Source organism: Neophocaena asiaeorientalis, unplaced genomic scaffold (genome assembly GCF_003031525.2).
Source record: "Neophocaena asiaeorientalis asiaeorientalis breed wild unplaced genomic scaffold, Neophocaena_asiaeorientalis_V1.1 scaffold579, whole genome shotgun sequence".
In the NCBI taxonomy this organism is placed as follows: domain Eukaryota; kingdom Metazoa; phylum Chordata; class Mammalia; order Artiodactyla; family Phocoenidae; genus Neophocaena; species Neophocaena asiaeorientalis.
The window spans coordinates 38733-55734 of NW_020175324.1; the positions used below are offsets into that span (position 1 = coordinate 38733).

General features: G+C 38.6%; 1 pseudogene; it reads right to left on the reverse strand.

Moving 5' to 3' along the window:
• Positions 1–7113: 7113 nt before the first annotated feature.
• On the reverse strand, positions 7114–7838 carry LOC112413667 (ubiquitin carboxyl-terminal hydrolase isozyme L3 pseudogene; annotated as a pseudogene).
• Between the last annotated feature and the right edge of the window lie 9164 nt (positions 7839–17002).

Here is a 17002-nt window from a genome sequence, read left to right on the forward strand (position 1 = left end):
TTAAAGACCTAAACATAAGGCCAGACACTATAAAACTCTTAAAGGAAAACAGACGCAGAACACTCTATGACATAAATCACAGCAAGATCCTTTTGACCCATCTCCTAGAGAAATGGAAGTAAAAAGAAAAACAAACAAATGGGACTGAATGAAACTTAAAAGCTTTTGCACAGCAAAGGAAACCATAAACAAGACCACAAGACAATCCTCAGAATGGGAGAAAATATTTGCAAATGAAGCGACTGATAAAGGATTAATCTCCAAAATATACAAGCAGCTCATGCTGGTCAATATCAAAAAAGCACAAACAACCCAATCCAAAATGGGCAGAAGCCCTAAATAGACATTTCTCCAAAGAAGATATACAGATTGCCAACAAATTCATCAAAGGATGCTCAACATCATTAATCATTAGAAAAATGCAAATCAAAACTACAATGAAATATCACCTCACACTGGTCAGAATGGCCATCATCAAAAAATCTACAAACAATAAATGCTGGAGTAGGTGTGGAGAAAAGGGAATCCTCTTGCACTGTTGGTGGGAATGTAAATTGACACAGCCACTATGGAGAGCAGGATGGAGGTTCCTTAAAAAACGAAAAATAGAACTAACATATGACCCAGCAATCCCAGTACTGGGCATATACCCTGAGAAAACCATAATTCAAAAAGCGTCATGTACCACAATGTTCATTGCGTTACTATTTAAAATAGCTAGGACATGGAAGCAACCGAAGTGTCCATCGACAGATGAATGGTTAAAGATGTGGCACATATATACAATGCAATATTACTCAGCAATAAAAAGAAATGAAATTGAGTTATTTGTAGTGAGGTGGACGGGCCTAGAGACCATCATACAGAGTGAAGTAAGTCAGAAAGAGGAAAACAAATACCATATGCTAACACATATATATGGAATCTGAGGGGAAAAAAAAGGTTCTGAAGAGCCTAGGGGAAGGACAGGAATAAAGACCCAGATATAAAGAATGGACTTGAGGACACAGGGAGGGGGAAGGGTAAGATGGGACAAAGTGAGAGAGTGGCATGGACGTATATACACTACCAAATGTAAAACAGATAGCTAGTGGGAAGCAGCCGCATAACACAGGGAGATCAGCTTGGTGCTTTGTGACCACTTAGAGGGGTGGGATAGAGAGGGTGGTAGGGGGATACAAGAGGGAGGAGATATGGGGATATATGTATATGTATAGCTGATTCACTTTGTTATACAGCAGAAACTAACACAGCATTGTAAAGCAATTATACTCCAGTAAAGATGTTAAAAAAAAAAAAAAAAATTCAGGAACAACAGGTTTTAGGAAGTAATAGCACAGTAAGTTTCCAACAGGTGGAATAGAGTGGTCAGAATACCATCATGGTGACAGATCCAATTGTCATATTTAGGCCATAGATAGAACTTCCTACTCTGCTAATGGTCTAGAAAAAAGAATAATTTGCCCCCCCTCACCTTTCTAGAAGGGAAGGACCAGGCTAGAAATTCACACACCAGGAGAAAGAGGGGATTTCCAAAAAGGAAATTGGTGGGGGGGGGGGTCACAAGGAAGAGAATGAATGGCAAGGCCATCCATTTACTGAATTAAATTAGATGATTCGCTCCTGAAGTACAGGGAATAGACTTTACACTATTTCATCTGTAAAAAGGACCCACTAGTGCCTTGGACAAGTATATGGCCAGACATGTGCTGCTAGGAAGGAAAAGGGACATGGAAAGAGATAATATTTATTGAAATTGTGTGACAGGGCTACACATATTCATGAATGCAGTCATTACTCTGTTGCTCACATGAGTCAAAACCATGTAAGCAGCAGCCATCCAGAAGGCTACCTTGTGAGACTTGCATTTTGTGTGTGCTGAGGTTATGCACAACCTGGATATGTCAATGGAGATCGTATATAATACTGATCTTAGTGCAGTACCTGTTAAAGGTATTCCATAAATTATGATTATGTTTAGTAATGATTTATTGTCAGAGTTAAGGTTCTCTACTCTATTTGTGCAGGGGGGATCTGCTTTTGCCTTTTTTCAATTTGCTCTTGACTGATCATCTAGCTTGTCAAAAAACTCCACAGATGAAAGATGAAGCCCTGTATTTAAATCTCCTCCCATCGGTAAAATAAGAGTCTATGGGGGTTCCTGGGTGACCTAACAGATATAAAACAGGCTGAATTAATTGTTAGTAACCACTTTTTAAAAATTATATATACAATGAATAATTCTTTCCAGCTGCTAAGTTTGAAAAAAAAATAGTAAAATGAGTTAACAAAAACAAAAAACTCAGCCTTTCCCAAGTCCAGAAAATTTGATGGGAAATAAATGCATTCACCAGACTCATTTTGTGTAAGGAATATTTTCAGTGTTCTGGCTTTACTTAGTTATTGCCTCATTTCGGAGTTAAGCCACACAAATAAAGGAAGATGACAGTGCCAGGAAACACACATCCATCCCCCTTTCCTATGAGTGTGCAAGCTGCCAAAGTGCTGACAAAAGTTGAAAGGTCAGCAGTCATCTGTGGCAGATGTGCTTCATTATGATAAACACTTGGATGCTGAAAATGGTGCTGTTCACAGATAGTTTATAATTTAGGTGAGAAATACAAATGTGAGGAAGCTTCACTGATGGGAATCTTATTTCATGTTTGAGCGCAATTAACCAGCTGATAAACAGGATTTTGTTTTCCATATGAATGGACAATGTCCGTTCATTTGGGACACTATCTTGTCAAATGGGCAACAATAACAATAAAGTTTATGTATCTTGGCTCTCTTCTGCTCTAAAACCTGTAGTAACCTCCTGCGTTAGAATCAAGAACCTCAACTGAGCGTGCAAAATCATTATCTTCCAGAATCCACCTGATGGTGATGCTATGGAAGATTATCTTGTTTTGAACTGGAAATGGGACTAAAAATCTCTTTTAATTTCAATAACTCAATTTTAGTATAATCAGAACATGCTTGTAAGCCCTAGTATTCTATATTCCACAAGTTCATGTGGCATAATCTTGAGGATGATATACGTTATCAGATTTCAAAAGACAATCTAAATTTTAAAAGCATATGACAATTTCTTATTATCTGGACTATCTTGCAGCCACTTTCTAAGCCCTTACTGATAAAATGCTGAGGACTTTTCATTGCCACTTAATGTTTTACCACAAACTATAAATTTTGCACCTTGACTTTTTTACTCCTCACCCACACATTTTCCGGTGTGCCATGTTCATCTCTCTCTCTCTCTCTTTTTTTTTTTTCTAAATAATAAGATCATCTGTTCCTGTTTTGGCTTCATAAATGAAGATGACACATGACTGTATTGGGGTTTTTTGCTCACAGTGACGATTGAAAAGAAAAGCCACCTATATCTTCTTGCTTAGTTTCCCTTGAGAAGAATGAGCAAAGTGAGCTGTGTAGCCTAGTAACCATGGAACATATTTCCTGTATAATGTTCACAACTTGGGCAAGGTAATTATTATTGCTATGCAACTTCTGGTAAAATCTGTGAAAGAAAGGAAATTATATTATTAGCTTTCACATGTTGACCCAGATATGACTGGATCAGTTTAAGAAGGCAAATCAGTGTTGATTTTCATTTATCCCCTCAATAAATATTTATTGAGTACTACTATGTCCTATTTACTTGAGAATAGAAGTATGAATAATGTATGGCTTCAGTTTCCAAGAACTTAATAACCTAGCATGCTTGGTTGTACTGTTAGTAGCAGTGGTAGATACTGGTGATGACTGGTGATGATTTTGGTTTGTATTGGGAAAGAACTGTTGGGAAGCAGATATATCACCTGGACTTGTACATCTATCCCCTGGGAAATCCACACTAACTTTTTTACCTGCTACCTTTATTACCACAGAATTGTTTAAATGTGATATTTCTTTTTTTTTTTAATGAAAGCTTATTTATTTATTTATTTATTTATTTATGGCTGTGTTGGGTCTTCATTTCTGTATGAGGGCTTTTCTCTAGTTGCGGCGAGCGGGAGCCACTCTTCATCGCCGTGTGCGGGCCTCTCACTATCGCGGCCTCTCATTGCAGAGCACAGGCTCCAGACACGCAGGCTCAGTCGTTGTGGCTCATGGGCCTAGTTGCTCCGCAGCATGTGGGATCTTCTTGGACCAGGGCTCAAACCCGTGTCCCCTGCATTGGCAGGCAGATTCTCAACCACTGTGCCACCAGGGAAGCCCTAAATGTGATATTTCTTAATTACTGATGCCTATCACTCTTAAATCTCATTTATATTTTAATGAGCATCAAGGTTCTCAAAAAATTTCAAAGGGTAGACATCCAACGGTGGGATCAAACTTTAATCAAATATAAGAAACTTTTCTCAGCTTCCTTCTCTGTCTGGGAAAGTGCTTCATGCTCTGTAAGAAATATGCTCATTGGCATAAAGGATATAATTTTCCTGTGGAGATGAGACACGTATATATATGTATCTAAATAATATACAGTGTACATATGTACGCACAATGCTCTTGCACATTCGTATACATGTACACATACATATAATGTGGTAGAGACTATAAAAAAATGGTACTTCATTCATTCTAGGTAACAGGTCACTGTAGGTTGAGGGTTAGTCATAGAGAAAGGTCATTATTAACTTTGACATAAAATGATGTACTAAACTTATTTTAGTGAAAAGAAAGAAGACATCTATTTTCTCATAATGAAAATGAAAAAAAGGAAGAGAAACAATATTGAGGACTCAATGTGGTGAATAATTTCAGTAAATGGAATATCCACCCGGCCCTTTCACTCTGGCCGAAGAATTGGTGTACAGCACTGTTTACTTTAGGTTGAAATCTTAATGATGAAGAACAACTTACTATGAGTTTTTTTCCAGTAACAGTTACCTTTACAGTATTAATGACTCTTGACTTCTCTTTTTTTTTTTTTTTTTTTTTTTTTTTTTTTATGCGGTACACGGGCCTCTCACTGTTGTGGCCTCTCCCGTTGTGGAGCACAGGCTCCAGACGCTCAGGCTCAGTGGCCACGGCTCACGGGCCTAGCCACTCTGCGGCATGTGGGATCTTCCCGGACCGGGGCACGAACCCGTGACCCCTGCATCGGCAGGCAGACTCTCAACCACTGCGCCACCAGGGAAGCCCTCTTGACTTCTCTTGTTTAACGGTTTTATTGTTTACCTGTTAACTGTATTTGGTAACTAGCTATTATGAACCGAGAAGTATTTGTTGACTTTTATGTGACCAGCCCTGGGCCAGGTTTTAGAGAGCAGAGCAAAAATGCAAGACAAGATCCTTTCCTGCAAGGGTATTCTGATATTATTGGGTGGCCTACTCTCTGGCAATACACTTGAACATGCAATTACTGGTAATATGGAAAGGGACATGTGTTGCTGCTATAGGAAGACAGGGTTTGTATCTATGGGCTTTTTAGAAACTTGAGGAAAACACAATACCAGCAAGCAGGGACCCTGCTTCTGGCCTGTATCTTAGGGAGCTCTGCACTGTATCTTAGGGAGCTCTGCACTTTGGAACGCCTTCCACTAAATTTTTAAAGATTCCTTCTGGGGGCTAGGACCTACAGGGTCCAAGAGGGCCATCCAGGTCAGGCACCTGAGTTCAGACCAAAGCATTTCTTTCACGGGGTCACATGAGATTAAGCTTCCAGAATAGTGCTGACATGTTGATTTCAGGTGAATCTCACTCACTTTGAACACAGGTGGAGATTAGGGCCCTAGGCTACTGATAGTCCACCTCTAACCCTTGGGCCACAGGGACAGTTCTCAGCTCTCTGTGTCCAGGTCATATGGTTTCTCTGATCTTTACTTTGTGCCCATCCCCACCCCACCCCTGCCCCCAGTTGTAACCTAGGACAGTTTCCCTACTCCTTCCACAGGCTTTGCACTGCATGTCAGGCAGATCTCTGGCAAAGGCTGTGCCTGTCTCCTTGGAGGGCTTTCCAGGATGTTGCTCCTTGATGCCCATCAGCCCTTCTTTTCTTTTTTTTTTTTTTTTTTTTTTTCACCGTAGCACGTGGGATCTTCCCGGACTGGGACACGAACCCACGTCCCCTGCATCGGCAGGCGGACCCTCAACCACTGCGCCACCAGGGAAGCCCGCATCAGCCCTTCTGATCAAGTTTTCTCTTGCCTGTGATTGATGTGGAGGCATACTCCCCTGGGTAGTCTTAAGCCTTGCTGAAAATGGATGGACATTCCTTGTGTGAATAGGACTGTTCTTCTTGCTCAGCTCATGGGACCCTCAGCAATCTTCCTCACTGGTGGCCATATGTGGTCAACATTGAAAGGTATTAAATTCTAGGAATGCAGTGACTTTAGCTAAAGATTTCAAGGGAAGACATATTAAGATATGTTATTCTATGTTTATAAAATTCTGTTTGATAAAATTGAAATAACAGAAAATAATAACTCACACTTTCCTGCATACTTTGGGTAAGATTTGCATTTATTTGTAGTTCTCATCAGTGAAGCAGTTATTACCTTTGATGGCACAATGAAGCCATTGGGTGGAGCAGCATCATGAGTAATGATGTAACTAAATAAACGGTATTAGGGAACTGGAGTAGCAAGAAGATCTATATTATTTCAATACAAATGCATTCTGAAGAGCTATGGCTTTATGACTAGTAATGACACTGCTGTCTTTTTCATGTATTGTGAGGTATGACATTAGTTAGGAAATGACACATTAGACAATAAATAACATCGAGAGATTGTTCTTGAACCTGAACAGGAAGAGATAGAGCCTGGATACTAAGAAGAATCATCATATGCACTGATTATACAATAGACAAATATGTAACGACTTCTTCTCTACCCATTGTTCTAAGTCTTCATTTCTACCTCAAATGGGCCCATGGATTTTGTAATACATTTCAAATGTAATTATTTACAGAGATACGATTCAGACATTCTAAACTGATCACCCACTGCGTGCTACATGCTACATATTTTATTTATTTTTTAGTTCACATAAAATTTAATCAGTCAAGTTAATGAAAAATATCAAACTTTTTGAATTAGTGTATGACAGAAGAAATTTAATTTTGTTGCAAATAATACAGTATTTGGTGTTTCCATTCTGGACAAGCTATGCTGCAGAAATAGCAATGGCATTGAATCTCCGTTCATCAGGGTCACATTCCATAAACTTCTTGAAAACTTCTATGGCATCCTCTAATAAAGTTTCATCACTAGTTTCCCCATGGTTAATTGGAAATGGTTTCCATCCATCTAATTCATAGAGATGCCCATCTACATGAACTAATGCAATAAAATGAAGATCTACTTTTTCATCTATATTTTTTGTGTGTGTGCCTCAGTCTGACCTTCATGGTCACTGGTCTCATGAGTAACTCGAATGGAGTCATAGTTCCCCAGGTATATGGCTTGTTCTTCAGGGCTCAGTGATGCAGACTCCTCCAGGAATTTTTTCAAGGTCGATCCAGATTCAAAGTGCATCTTGTCTTTATTGTTGGCAATAGCATGGATTAGTCCAGTTGTTCCACAGGCCCTGTTGATTGTTTGCCTCATGAAATACACTGATGATGTAATATGTTGTCCCTGAGATTTTATTTTTTCCTCTTCTTCTGTTTTGAATACTTCATACTTTTCTGTAATAGGGAAGAGAAGCAACACTGCACACAGAGGTCTTGGTACCATGCTAAGGAGTTCAGGATCCATTCCATATACATCAACAAACTGCCAGTTAGGATGTAGACCTAATTGTTTGAGAAACTGGTTGGTGACCTCGGGATTGGCCTCCAGCGGCAGCCAGCGCTGACCCTCCATGGCCGCTCCGCCTGGCCCCTCTCCAGCTCTCTAGACATATTTTAAAATTGTTCAAATGAATGAAGTACATGCATTGATCTTGTTCCTGTGCCAGCATCCACTATAGAAAGTGCAACATTTTTTGAGTAATTGTCACATTATTACCTTAACTAATACTTAATTTTACTGCAAGTGTTAGATTTTAAATTTTATGTGTCCTAAATACTTTAAGAGAGTCTTTTCCCCCGGATTATTTAGACACAGTTAAAATCCCACCACAAGGAGAAATCATAGTCTACAGTATTATTATCTAATGGATTCAAAAACTATATGTTTGCTGATCCTGGCTTAATTGTCAGTGAATGAACCGTATGATAATGCCAATAAACTGAAAACTTAGTAGTAATAACTCTAAGATCAATTTCTTATTATAATTAATTTTTCAATTTGCTTATGAAATTTTTAAAAGTTTCCTTGTTTTCTTTCACTTCCCTTTTAAAAAGACTTTTCTTTTTTGAAAGAAAGGATAAGAAATTGTGATGATTTCAGTTGGGTAAATTTCATGTCTTAATGGTAAATTAAATTATTTAAAATAAAACCATGGATAGAGTAAGTGGTTTAGTCTAGTGTTTCTTCCATAATAATGAAAAGAATCTTTTTTAGGTACCCAGCTGCCCCACTGACTATTTATAATTTTTCAGGAACCACTTTATACATTTTAATTTTGGTGTCATAGGCCACATAAAGATGGATAGACCCTTGTAAAGTGACCAAGAAGAATTCTCTGATCATACTTGATGCTTGTAGTCATCAAAGAGTGTTTGCTTTCAAAGGAATTATTATACTTCCAGCTTGCTTGCCTTGGGGAATGTCAATTAAATCCAAATTATTTAATGACAGAGATTTTGCCATTTTTAGAGACAGGGTAAGTGAACTAGAAATGACAAAAATCAAATGAGAAATGAAAAAATACATTTTGATGTTTACCTGTAAATTGCTTATCTTGCAATTAAGCATTGGTTTACCCTTGCCAAATGTCCCCATTTGCAGATGCCTGTTAAAGAATAAGCTGTTTTCATTTCCTGCTAGTACACAAGTTAGCTTCTTTTAATGCATGCTTGTACTCAGGGTTTTCTGAAGAGCCTTGTGTTATCTCTGTATCTAGTCCTTATAAAGAATCACTTTCAGCATGTGTGGCCTGGTTCCTAACAGTCTATCGATTCATTGAATTTCCTGAATTTCAGAAAGACCCCCATTGATTCTTTATGCTGCCTGGCAGAGCAATTCTTAATTTTTGTCTGATTCTTTCCAACATCAGTCTTAAGAAGAAAAGGTTTTTCTTACAACGCCTTGAAGGGTTTACTGAATCATGCATCACCAAGAACATTTTAAAGCATTATTTTGTCTGTTATTTAAAGTGGGAAATGCCGTCCCTTAAGACACTGGCGCTCTGCCATTTGCCTCCAGAATATTTCATGGTTCACTGTCAGGACTGCTGCTTTTTCTCCAAGAACATATGGGCCATTTTGGAGAAGTTTTCTGTAACATTCAGATGCTGAACATAGTATCTGTGTACACTTGGTCTCCAGCAAATAATGTTTCTGGAATTTTAATACCTAATGGATTCTTTGGAACTTACTGAAAAGTCTATTAAACATGGTAACACCAAAGGAGGCTTGTGAGTTGGAGGTAGAAGGGACTAAATATAACTGATGCAGAGTTTAGCATCATTAGAATAGAATGTATTCCTGTGATTTTATTATTTTTCATTGGAGTAGTTCTCTTCTTCTTCTCCTCCCTCTTTTTTCTCTCCACCTCCTCCTTTTCCTTCTTCTTAGTGTTTTCAAATAGTCACTGCAAATTATTTTAAATGGGGGAGAATCTTCCTATACTCTGTGGTGTTGATACATAAGTCATTGGAATGTGGTAGGGGTTAGCACACACTTGTGGATGATTGTGTCATTAAAACTGCATCCAGTCAATCTGGGAATACCTCACCTGCATTGTTCTGTAAATACCTTTCTCATTAAAACACCTGTTTGGTTTGATGGTGTATATTTTTAGGCAAAGGAATCAAGCAGAACACATTTAAAACAAACAATTAAAATTAAAGTGTGACTACATTCTGGATAGAAGAGCTAATTGCAACTCCAATAAAGAATAGCTTCCCCCCTTGTACAATGTAATGTACTGATGACCAGAACTGGGCAGATTCTAGTGGAAAGACACTCATTCCTTATATTACTGTTCTACCAGATTGTCTCTTTGCTGGTCATTTGGTGAGCAACTCCTTGATTTGCTAAGTTATGGAGCTAGGTGGCTCTTAAATGAGCAATAATCTGCAAATGGTCCTATGATGATTAAGGAAGAATGGAAGAGTACAAGGAAATAAAACAAGAAAATAATAATTATGTTTTAAATCTTGAAATCACTAGTGACTCCATAGTCAGGGACCTCTGCGTAGAAAGTTTTTTGCCCAAGCAAACCTGGGGTCTTTCCAGATCCTGAGGAGTTGAGGAGTTGGAGAGGACAGAGGTGATGATGGTCAGAAAAAGATAAAAACAGAAAATAAAAATACATGACAGAATCTCTGTGTCATCACAGAAGGGATGAAATCAGGGATAGATTTTAGAGACTGTACCCTTTGGGGAAATCCAAAGTAAGTATGGCCATGTGTCTTAGCACTTCAGTTATTTCATCTCCCTTACGTTTCAGATATGGATGTGATCTGGTTGTCATCTCACTCTTATTCAATGTGTCATTTTGCCATTTGGCCATGACAACAACCAGTGTGAGAATAAGAAGTCATGGCCTTCTCTGGACTCACGGTGTGGTTAGTGGCATCCACTTGCTCCCTGAAGATTTCTTTAAAGGACAGGGAAAAGTGAAGCTTGGGAAGGATCCTGATAGGCAACAGGAGAGGAGGAGGAAAACTAAGATAGATTCCTTCACTCCCATGGCCATGTAGCAGACAGGAGAGACAGTGGAAATGATTTGTTCGCCCTCACCTTCTAGAGGCAAAGTCAAGAGAAAAAAAATCCACACTTGTTGGGAAAGGTTCAAAGGTTCAATTAAACAAACATAGTTGTTTAATTGTCTGCCTGATGGTAGGTTAGTATATTTCACTTACCCATAAACCACAATGTGATTATTTGCATATGACTCACATTATATTAAAATAGTATTTGTTTTTCAGATTAGGGTGTTCTCATTAAAATTAGGTGAACAAAAGTATAAATGTATCTTTACGAAATCCCCAAATAGATACATCCTAAAAAGGAAATTTGGAGGAGAGCGATACACTACTGTATCTTTTAGTACGTCTACAGTTATCCACCCCCCAAGCATCACCCTCCCAGTCCTGATTTCTCTGAGCCACTTGATGCTTTCATTTTTACTTACCCTGAAACATACAACTTGGAGTTAGAACTTAGTACAACACATGATAGTGTTTCACTAGAATGTTTACCACATGCAGACAATCATTTAAATATTTCTATTCTGGAGACACACCTTTGATTTCTGTGTTTGAATATGTGTTATGAGAAACATGTTCCATGTTTATTCAAAGATTCCCAAATCCTGGCATGTATTATTTAGTAGAACTGGACCAATTTTAAATCCTACTACCCCAGGAAGCCCAAGGTATTCAGAAGATCTACACACCTATAATGTACACACATATTGGCGCCCACACACCCAGAGGCAGAAGATTCTCAAATTGTGTATTTTAAGAGAGACAGTATAGAGGAGTGGGGAGGGCTGCATACCATGCTGTATTCAAGTCAGTAAAAGCGTATCATTACCTTAGAGTTTCTCAAAGGGAGTTTAGATTCTGAAAATCCTATGAACATTTTGGTAGAGTGAAGTCTCACCTGTGACATGATCCTTTGGTCTTTCCTACGTTTTTGCCCTTCATGTTCAAAAGTGGTGCTTCAGATGGTGTCAGTGTATTTGTCAGATCTCCATCCATCAATAGGCCTCCTTCTTGGCTTGTTTGCACGAGCCCTGACTTGCAGGGAACATGGGCAGCCGAAGAACACAGGGAAAAGGGCCATGATAACAGCAGGGAGAGAATGCCACTGTGCCTTCTCTCATACCCAGGATGTATGCCCTCTGTCCTCACACGGAGAGTCATGAAATGAGGAAAATGATATTCATGGCATCTTTTATAAGACATTAAGTCAATAAAGTCTTTTAAAAATTCAGTGACTTGTAAATCTTTATTCTTAAGATTATATATATATATATATCTTAAGATTATATATATGTATAAATGATGAATCTTGTTTTTGTCTCCAGTGGATATAGGCATTTGATCCTAGACAGTCACCAATGTTTCTTTTTATATAGTTTATGATGACAGTCACTTGTTTTTCCACCTTCACTAGAAAGACATAATTCATGCTCCTCCATTTAACTGGGACTTGTGGAAGAAATGGTGAACCCCACCCTGACCCCAGGGTTGAGACTCTTTCCTTCTGTGACATGCACAATCCCTGTGATGCTAGACCATAGGAGAGCGTGACAGGTAGTGTATCACCAAGAAGTTTGTTGTCGTATGCATTGTGAAAGCGTCATGAGCTCTAGACCATTGGCAAGAAATTAACAAAGACCAACTATACAGGTTGCTTGTTACTGTCCTTTGATACCACCACTAGAATAATTCTTCTGTCTTCGAGTTTTGTCAGTCTTGTTGCTCTAGTTAACAATTTGATAGGGCCCTATGTACTTTGGTATGAATACTGACCATGTCAAAGCCACGATTTATGCTAATACAGCAACTTCCCACAGGAACTGCTAATCTAAAGGTTATGTAGTAAATCTTAGTTGGATCGAAATGTATAGTCCAAATGCCATAGTACACAAATACCATTTTTTTAATCCACTTATCTCTGTCGTACTATTACTTGTTAGCTACTAAAGGAGAAAATTTTGATTGTGTTTAATTGGTGGCAATTAATAATATTAGTTCCATCTTCAGTATTCCATAAGGCATATGATTTCTCTACATCCACTCAAATATTTCAACATTTACTCAGATATTTCAAATGGTTAAGCCAGCTTCCTCTTTGACATGCTTAGAAGAGACCCTGGGTTTGACTTTTTATGCTTTTAAATGCACCGTGAATCACTGTGCCAAACTCCTGCCCTTCAAGTGAATGATATATTTTATTTACACTCTTAGAAAAAATCTATGCATAGCCATTATTAATCACTCACACCTTTAAGAATGATCTTACCTTTTAGCTATTCATCAAGATCGGTATCCTTCCTGTTAGAAAGAAACACATCATAACTGATGTACAATCAAACTGTAGATGGGCCCAAGTACACGGCTAATACCAGAATAGGTGTCTCTTCACTTGAGGATTACACTCACACGTGTGCATGCACACACACACACACACACACACACACACACACACTCACACCTCAGTATGCTGTATCCATTCTGGCAAGTCCCTTTAAAATGCCAAACTGCTAAAACCATGTCAGCTCTTAGATAATACATCACTATGATATTGAAGAGCAACATATCATTTCCAAAACTGCTCCTACCCTGACCAAGGCCAATAAGACATTGGACCACTGGAAACAACAAAAATTCAAAGACCATAGTCTACGATTTTTATCAAAAGCAGGAGAGGGGAAAATTGGCAAATAAATAAGTTCTCTCTGCTGATGTACTAATTTCAAGAGAAGACTATTTATAATTGAATCATATCTCCATTTAAAAATCAAGAAAATAAAATTTTCCACCTTTGACAATAATTGCAATGCATGCTTTTCATTAGGGAAGAAACGCTAAATAGATTCACAAAATGTGTTTAAAAGAATTTCCTTTTTTGGTGGACATTCTCATGCACCTCTAAAACGTTGGCTGGAAATTGCAGAGGTGATGCTTTCATCAGCCCCAGGGGAAAACAAAACAAAATAGAAATCAAAATATCTTTGATTTTCCCTTTTTCTTTAGCTACTACTCTGATTTTTGTATTGGGATAAGAATTAGAAAAGGCCAGGGCTTCCCTGGTGGCGCAGTGGTTGAGAATATGCCTGCCAATGCAGGGGACACGGGTTCGAGCCCTGGTCCCGGAAGATCCCACATGCCGCGGAGCAGCTAAGCCCCGTGTGCCACACCTACTGAGCCTGTGCTCAAGAGACAATGAGCCACAACTACTGAGCCTGTGTGCTGCAACTGCTGAAGCCGACGCGCCAAGAGCCCGTGCTCCGCAACAAGAGAAGCCACCGCAAGGGGAAGCCTGCGCACCTCAACGAAGAGCAGCCCCCGCTCGACGCAGCTAGAGAAAGCCCGCGTGCAGCAACGAAGACCCAATGCAGCCAAAAATAAATAAAGTTAAAAAAAAAGAAAAAAAGGCCGAATGTGTAGCTGGCTTCTAAAAGGTTTTAGATAACAGCAAAATGAGGTAGAAAATGCTTCAGAGTAAGATTCTTATTACACAACATCTGTCTTCAAACGTGCATAACCTTAAAAATATCACTAAAATAAATATATCATGAGAGAGACATTTAACTATACCGGTAGCACTTTAAAATTACAAGATCAAGAAAAACTTTGCAGTAAGGCTTTGAATCATAGAAGATGCTAAGAACTCTCTTTTCAACAGAATGTTTAACTCCCTGGGCATTAAGGAATTACTTAATAGAAAAGGAAATAACCCATGGGAGAAAATGTAGCCAGCAGTAAAGCTGCTTACAATTTTTGATAGGCCCTAGTATAGCACAGCAGAAAGGCAAGTGATTGTGTGCTCACTCCAAAACTCTCTTTCTTAAGAGTTTCTCATTCATTAATTTTTCTTTGGTGGCGTTAAAAACTTCCAAAGAGAGAGGCTGGGCTATTGAACTTGTTATGAATATCCTTCTTACTGATTTCCTCAGTTCATGGAAGGCAGATCTGTAAGACACAGGATCTAATCCCAATTTAGACTTTTGTAACTAAACCCTAAAGCAAAGAAAGGCAGCCCCTGGAAGAAGTTACTGCAGGTGACAGGGGTATATTGCTCACCATTGAGTGTCTTAAACACAGAATAGTCAATCTTTCTTAAGGTATATTTAGTGAATGCTTGTAATGTGCCTGGAATTGTGTGAAATTCTGGTGAGAATGTAAGCATGGCAAGTACAGGTCCCTTTGGTCAAGGAGTTCACAGTCTAATATATGAGACTCATGTGAAAATAATAACATTATAATGTGACATGGACCACAGAATAGCTGAGAATACAATTCCATAGAAACAAATACTCCAGAATTATACTTCATGTGGGCTTTAAACACATTGTGGAAAAGCCATCCTATGTATTTTAAAAATATTTTCCTGAGAAGCGAAATCATTTTGTGATCTTATATATTACACGCCTTTAAAGAGAGCACCCCACTTTTTCTTGTATCAAACTAGCAGTCTCATTCAATGAGGATGTTACTCTATGGCATGATGAATTTAAAGCAGCAGCGTTCGTTATCTCCAGGTTTCAGGAAGGCAGAGGCAGAGACAAAGGGATACCCCTTTAGGATCTGCGTTACTTTAGCCTGTTACATTTCAGCTATCAAACCTGCACAAGAAGCACCCAGATTAGTCAACAAGCAGATGATTAGAGATAAAACCTCTCATCTTGGGATAAATTTAATCCAGGCAGCATGTGCTCTTTGGTCATTTTATAAATATAGCATTTTAGAACAACATTCTCAGAGATCCAGCAGTGTATATCCAGCATTGCAGCTAAAATAGTCAAATAGAAATAAAAATAACTCTCCAGAAAGTCGCTGGCATTCATGTTTCCACTGGAGAATAATTACAGAAGTCAGTTTAAAAGCTAACCTAAGAGATATTGAACCTCTCACCCCCGCAGAAATGCTAATGACTAGTTGTATTATAGTCTTAAAGCAAAGGTTCCAAAACCTTCTCTTTCCCAGATTTACGGTGTCACAATTACTGGCCGGGACCAGGCTCTCTGGAAGGAAACAGAAATTCCCTGGGCAGGGAGGAGATCCAACCACACATCTCCGGGGGCAGCAGAATTTAGCCCTGAAGGTTTAATATTTCTAATCCTGTTATTTTCTAATCCTATTACTACAATGTTGAGGTGAATTGAATATATTTCCTTCTTTATCTTCGTGCAATCTCACATATTTCCTTTAATAACGACTTTTGGCTGACCCTGCAAACAATTTTGCTTCTTTAATTCTTAAAAAGAATATATACACCATCTAAATGATATGTTTATAGTAACACGCAGTGCTGTCTCCTTGCGATGCCTCACGACAAAGCTGGTGTTACAGTGACTACACATCCAGCCTGTGATTTCTTGCCTTTTATTAACCTAACTTATTATTACATCAAAAATCATGGTTTCCACTGATGACAGATTCAGCACACACACATTCACACTAATGTGTGTGTTTATGTGTGTGTGAAGTAGCTACACAATGAGTTATTGAGTTGTATATAGAAAAAATGCTAGGCAACTGCAAATTACAAGGATATAATGCCATCAAGGGGTTTAATGGTGACATCATAAATCACAAGAGCAAGGTATAAATGGACTGTGCTTTCCCACAACTCTCAGATGCCTCTGGCGCTATGATTTTAAAAGTTGTCTACTCTCCCCCAACCAGTATTCCCTTACACGTGGATAATTTGTGTTATAATTTCCATCTTCTCCAATCCTCTTTACTTTTCCTCAACTTCAAACCTTCTCTCTACACCCGGAAAGAATCTGTCTTTCCCCCTCTGCTATTAGAGCGGCTATATTTAAATGGAACACTGGATTGTCCCAAGTTGAAATATAACTATTCTAAAAATCTTGCCATTCTGGGCTAGGTGTCACACTCAGACAATATGACAGACAGGTGACAACACGTGCAAGAATTAAGGGATTTTTCTCCTCTTGGATAACTGTATGCTTCGTGTACTATTCTCTTTTCCTCTGAGACTAGGAAATCTAATTACTCTACTACCCCTGTTAGGACTGCAAACATAGAAATGGGTTTTATAGTTTTGCTTTTTATTCGCATCTGAAATTCAGTGAATCCAAGTAATTTATTTCTTATGTCCTAAATGATTCCCTTTTCTCTCTGATGCTGTCTTACGAGAGAATATATTAACATAAAGTAATAACTGGCCCAAACTTGTGTCCAAATTTAAATATGTCCTAGCAAAGCCAGCTCCATTCTAATTGGTTTTATGTGTCAC